The sequence below is a fragment of the Rhea americana genome, unplaced genomic scaffold, assembly GCF_003343005.1.
Source record: "Rhea americana isolate MKP2758 unplaced genomic scaffold, rheAme1 scaffold_0, whole genome shotgun sequence".
NCBI classification, from domain to species: domain Eukaryota; kingdom Metazoa; phylum Chordata; class Aves; order Rheiformes; family Rheidae; genus Rhea; species Rhea americana.
This window is the reverse complement of record NW_028185037.1, coordinates 12,986,320-12,992,550: the sequence shown is the minus strand read 5'-3', so window position 1 is coordinate 12,992,550 and position 6,231 is coordinate 12,986,320. Positions and strand designations below refer to the sequence as shown.

General features: G+C 47.4%; 1 non-coding gene across 1 annotated transcript; it reads right to left on the bottom strand.

The window, feature by feature from the left end:
- Positions 1–5,592: 5,592 nt before the first annotated feature.
- TRNAE-UUC (transfer RNA glutamic acid (anticodon UUC)) lies at positions 5,593–5,664 on the bottom strand. The gene has a single exon. It is a non-coding gene; the product is annotated as a tRNA-Glu (tRNA).
- Between the last annotated feature and the right edge of the window lie 567 nt (positions 5,665–6,231).

Below are 6,231 nucleotides of genomic sequence, written 5' to 3'. Positions count from 1 at the left end.
AGGCATCTTGTTTTGCGTGGAGCTTGCTGCTTTCTTTGTGTCAGGGAGAGCACTGGGGGTGGTTAGGAAGCCTTTAGGTTGGTAGAGTTCCTGAAAGCTGAAATAACAGAGATAACACAGGGAGGGGGGTAGATGTAAAAGAGAAGAGGTATTTGGGAGAAACAGTTTTTCTGAGGGTTTTTTTCCCCTTTCTGCTCTCTCCAAACCACTGAAAAACAGTGGTGAGAGAAAGCCAGTGACAGGAAACCAGCTTTCCAAGAAGAGCATGTCTAAGTCTGCCACTTGGCAAAACAGCTCTGGCTCTACCAGTATTTTTGTGGGGTTCTGCCACTAAGTGCATATTTTCAAAGGGAGGAGATTAATCATCAGATACTGAACAGGCTGTGAACTGCTGTCAGGTCACCAGGCTTGGTAAGACTGCTGAAGCAGCAAGGAGCTTTTATSATAGCACTGGTGACTACCATCCAGAGAAAGGACGGCAGGAATTACACTCTTTTCTCCCTGTACTTGAAAGAAAGATCGACTTTTCCAAGGGCTCAGGATGGCATGAGGAAACCACACTCAGCCCTTCTCTTCTCAGGCAGCTGCACAGCCACGCGGTCATGACCACATCGCAGGACACAGACTCCAACCGCTCACTGYGGAGCTAACACCCCCTCTCGTAAATCTGCATGTGGGAGCAGAAGGYTGACAAAAATAGTTGACAAAGCAGGAGGCTGGAAAGAGGAATTGCATATTGACTGCTGTTTTAACAATGCAAAATAAAACGGTTATTACTGTTTGTATGAGCTTTGTGTTCAGGAGTCCCCATTGTTCCTTCTACATTGTTGATAAAGGGAATTGTTTTTGCACCAGAGGTTTTTGCCAGGGTTTCCTTCTAAGGATCTGAATAAACCAGTAAAAAATGAGTGGGAACCCAAAGTCATCTCCTAGCTCAGAAGCCTTTGGCTACGATTCTCTTCTGCCTTTCAGTCTATGTAATCATCTCATCCCCATGCAAAGCAGGGCTAAATCATAGCACTTGCCAAATTGGACTGGAGCAGTGATTCATTCTGCTTCTTCACAGACCAGCTCCAGCTCTCTGGAGAAAGAAGCCTTGTCATGGCCAATTATGGAAACTCTGCCCAGGGGAGATGTTTATTCCTAACCCCTCAGTGCTGCCTTCCCAAACTCCTTCCTGTTATGACCCCTCTCACAGCTCCATAACTCCATGAGACATCAGTCGCTGCCATACATTTTAGCTGACACTGATTTCTGCCACGCTCGTGACTGTACCCAGGACTGATGAAAGAAACTCACTTGGGGTCATAACTCTGTGTCTGCAAACCATTGCCACAGTGAATGGTTTATGCTTGGAAGCAAACAGATTTTTAATTCCCATATCATATAACTACCAATTTTCTCAGTATTCATACAGGGACTAAACAGTACCTTGAGCGGCTGTAGCCAGACAGGAAACAGAGAGTGCAAGGAACAGGCACAGCCGCAGTACACTGTTCAGCAAAGCATCCTTCCTCCATCCCCCAGAGATCCCTCACATCACCCTCAAGTCCTTCATGCTGCCAAGGCCTCTGGCCATCTCTGCCAGTGGCTATAACCCTCTGCTCCTTCCCTTCACAGACTCCTCACCTACTGCCCATAATTCAAGGAAATTGGGTTCTCTACGCAGGAAAAAGAAATCTCTGGACCTGCTGAAACCATGTTTCTACTAGGCTTCTATTTTATGGCTGGTTGACTTTGATATCCAGGAAGCTGTAAACTCTGAATGAAACTTTCGGGGCCCTTTGTAAAAAAGKTTGGAGTCAGACAACAGAGTTAAGCATTACTGAGGCAAACGCACACAAGGGGAAATCCTGTCACTCAGTTTCCAGAGCACCAGCAGACCCACAGAGCTTCAGGACAGGCTAAACACCTCTTCAGAAGCAGCAAGAATTGATGCTGCCTTTCTAATCAGGTTCTGATCACCACCTGGTCCAGCTACAGCAGCACCTAGGGCCCTCTTGAGTGTTCTGTGGCTGTCGTAGCCAGCAGCGCTGTGGATGAAGGCGCTCATAGCAAGGGTCAGCCAAGGCACTCCTTTCTCCATAGTAGCAGAGGGGGACTTTCCTGAACGGAGTCAGTAAAACTATCTCTATTCCAAGCACTTTCTGAGTCATCATATGCTTTTCCAGAGGTCTCCTCATTCTAATATTTGAGCATTCAGTGTGCTCGCTTAGATGGGAATTTCCCATTGGAAAACAGCAAGGTACTTCACAAATATGATCACAGCTCCATGCAAAGGTAGTTTTTGTTTAATAACTGTGGAAGCCAAGGAAAAGAGGGTTTTCGAAAAGGGTCATTGCTTTGTGAGTCAGCTTTTGGAAAAGCTGAGCCTCTGCCGCTCTTTTGCAAGTCCGGGAGAGCTGTGAATGCTCATCACCCTCGAGGCCTCATTTGTGGGTGTCCCGAGAYGATCACTGACCAGGGAAACCACAGGAAAGTGTGGCTGAAGGCAGCCTGCTCTGTGGGGCAGTGCCCCACTCCCTTGTGTCAGGTACTTGTCTAACACATCGAAAATCTCCCGTGCAAGACATTCTGCTGTCTCTGTAAGTAATGCATATGAGTGCCTTATCAGCCTCATAGCATTTAATAGCACATATCCTAATCTATCTTTACTGTCTGTTCAGCTATCCCTGTGAAGACAAAGGGCAATTGACTACCCTCATTGGTATCATATGTATTTTCTTTTTTTTACATCTTTAAGGTTTATTAGCATGTTTCAGTTTTTGCAGACTAAACAACCTCAGCCCTTTTTCAATCTTTCCTCAGAAGTCATGTTTTCTAGCACTCTGATCATTTTTGTTGCTCTCCTCTGGATAATTTCCAATTTGCCTGGGTTTTTTTTTTTTTGTTTTGTTTTGTTTTTAACTTAAGTGCAGTGCTCTGGCTCAGCCCCACCGTGCTGAGAAGAGTGGGATAACCTCCCTCTGCACCTTACCTACAGCACGTCTGCTTACACATCCCAGAAGGGTATTCGCTTTTCGCAGCAACAGCAGATCACCGACTTGGGTTCGATTGTGCTCAGGCCTCAGGATTAAGGAACGCTCGCAAGTTTGGGCAAGGTCCTGTGGACAGGCTGCGGGAGACCCAGAATTTCGCAGGGTTATGTCTTAACTCCATCTTCCCTTTGGTTCTCCAGGGTCCCAAGCCAGACCCTGTCGAAAACTATGAGTCTCTCCATGCGTGTCAACAACAGGGCTTTGGACCAGGCCCTAATTATTGTGTTCTCAGCTGGATTCAGCTCTAATTCTATTAATTTTCACAGCAAGTATTTTGTGTTTGAGTCATTTTTATACTAGGGAAAAATTTTCAGGCAAAAAATCAAGAAGAGAGCAGATTACTTTTTCTTTTAAACTTTCTTCTGTTTCCCTTGCTGCAAACTCAGAGCTGAATCCCGCTGCACGGACAGCTTGGGGCGGTAGGCAGTTTTACTTTGATCTTAGCAAAGAGCTTTGTAGGTTAAGCCTGTGTTTTTTCACTGTAGCCATTTATCAAACAACACAGTCCGTTCCAAGGGCAGCCTTTTTCTTGTGCAGTAACATGTTTATAATTATAATGCATTTCCTGCTTCTTTTTGATTAAACACACCTGACAAAGTAGGAAAGATGTTGATGCAGAAATAAATGAGTACTCCAAGTTCATCACTTTGTCAGTCCTTTCTTTTTTTTTTTTTCCCCCAAACATCAAGGAGTTCACTGTGAGGTGAATCCTCTAGTTAGGAAGGAAACAACTGCAGAAAGCATATATGAATAGCGTAGAGGGTAACTTATCCCTGGCATTGTTCCTTAGCCTGACCGGAGAACCATTAATAATTGACAGCAGCAAAAACAATCCCTTTTTAAAAACATGAACATCTATACTTTTTTTTTCCAGCTGCTTGAAAACTCCCACACAAAAGCTGGAGAGTCATATTCACCATGACACAAATGAGCATAATTCCTAGATGCAGTTTGCACAGGCAAAGGAATTGCGACCTGCAAATTAGCAGGCTGTTAATAATGCTCTCATCAGCTATTTCAGACACGTTCATCCAGGGTGCAAATGAAGATCAATGGGCTCTGCAGGAAAAGTTGCTATCTCTGACTCTGTGTTTGATGCCGAAGTCAATGGGGCTCCTCAGGATTTATGCTAGAGTGCAAAGAGATTGATTTAGCTTCTTCTGTTTATTGAAGTTTCCAAAATAGTAGCAACGTAGGGAAGAGCCCAACTGCTCTGTCACTCTGCAAGTCACACGTGTGCTCCAGCTGCCACTTGTCACTTCTCTGAGCGYAGCTCTTTGTTGTCCTGTTCTTCTTTCATGATGCAAGGAAGATTTCTGAGAAAAGCAAGGAGCAGCATGTCTCGAACAGTCCTGGACTGTTAAGTGAATACGTATTTGCTGTTTTAGAATCACAGAATGGTTGAGGTTGGAAGGGACCTCTGGAGATCATCTAGTCCAACCTCCCTGCTCAGCAGGGTCACCTACAGCATGTTAGACACGGTTGCATCCAGGCGGGCCTTGAAGATCTCCACAGAAGGAGACTCCACARCCTCTCTGGGCARCCTGTGCCAGGGCTACGTCACTCTCACAGCAAAGAAATTCCCCCTCACGGTCAGGTGGAACTTCCTGTGGTTTAGTTTGTGCCTGTTGCATCTTGCCCTGTCACATGGGACAACTGAAAAGAGTTTGTCCCCGTCCCCTTGACACCCTCCCTTCAGGTGCTTGTACACATTGATAAGATCCCCCCTCAGTCTTCTCTTCCCCAGGCTRAASAGGCCCAGCTCTCGCAGCCRTTCCTCATAAGACAGATGCTCCAGCCCTCTGATCATCCTCGCAGCCCTACGCTGGACTCTCTCCAGTAGCTCCATGTCTCTCTTGTCCTGAGGAGCCCAGAACTGGACACAGTACTCAAGATGAGGCCTCCCCAGGGCTGAGTAGAGGGGCGGATCACCTCCCTCCACCTGCTGGCAACACTCTTCCTAATGCACCCCAGCAGACCATTGGCTTTCTTGGCCACAAGGGCACATTGCTGGCTCATGGTCAACTTGTCCACCAGCATGCCCAGATCCTTCTCTGCAGAGCTGCTTTCCAGCAGGTCAGCACCCAGCCTGTACTGGCGCATGGAGTTATTCCTCCCTAGGTGCAGAAAAGAAGCTGCACAATATGAGATATATTCATTTTTACGTAGGGGTGAGCCTGGATCGCTGTCAAGCCACTTGAACATGGAAAGGAAAAGGCAACTGGTAACTGTGTTTTCCAGGTGCACACCAAAACCACTACCCATCCGGGACCACAGGCTCCCTTGGTGTGCTGCCCTGACCCCACCAAGGGTCTCTGTGACCAGTTCTTGCCTGGCACATCCTTCACTCTTTCACTCCCCTCTCCTTGGGGAGTGAAGTACTCTTTGGTTCTCCCTGACTTATTGAAAACGGATTTTAATTAAAACTTTTAAATCTGGAAGCATAAATGCCTTGACTTTCAGCAGTAAATTTTCTGGGAGATGGAAGGAAAGCCCAGGACTGATCCTGGACTATCAAATACGCAGTTGAAAATAGGTACCAATGTACCCTGGATTCCCACACCGGGAATCGAACCCGGGCCGCCTGGGTGAAAACCAGGAATCCTCACCACTAGACCATATGGGAGCCCTGATTTTTAAATTCAAAGCACCCCCACAGCTGTTGGAGACATTTGGCCTTAGGGTGAGGTACCAGTAATGGGGTAAGATACTGCTGGAGGAGAGTAAAGGAGGCAGAATTGGGTCCGCTTGTTGATCTGGTCAGAAAGATACCTATCTCCAGTCCTGTGTCTAATCCTCCCACATCTAGTTCTCCTCAGTTTGTTTCCCAGTTGGGCTGTGCCTGTTGACGAACGAGCCACGTCCTGTCACACCTCCACAGCAGACCTGCTGGGCCAGGGCCGATCGGCCCTCCCTCCCCGAGCTCGGCCACGCTCGGCCACTGGAACGACAACCCCTGAGCTTCCTCCTGGGCTTGGCGTCTCACTAAGGGTTTCTCTCTGTTGCACGGCCACCTTCGCAGGCAAGCATGCAGATGTGCTTTGTAGGTGCTTTGCAGCCATGCTCATGGGYGTGAAAGGCTCCCCAGAATATCAAGAAACGCCACTGAGGGCTCTCAAGCCCTTTTAGCACCCCTAGCGATGGAGCTGATGGGATGCTCCCAKCCGGGCGAATCAGCAAAATTCAGTGCGAG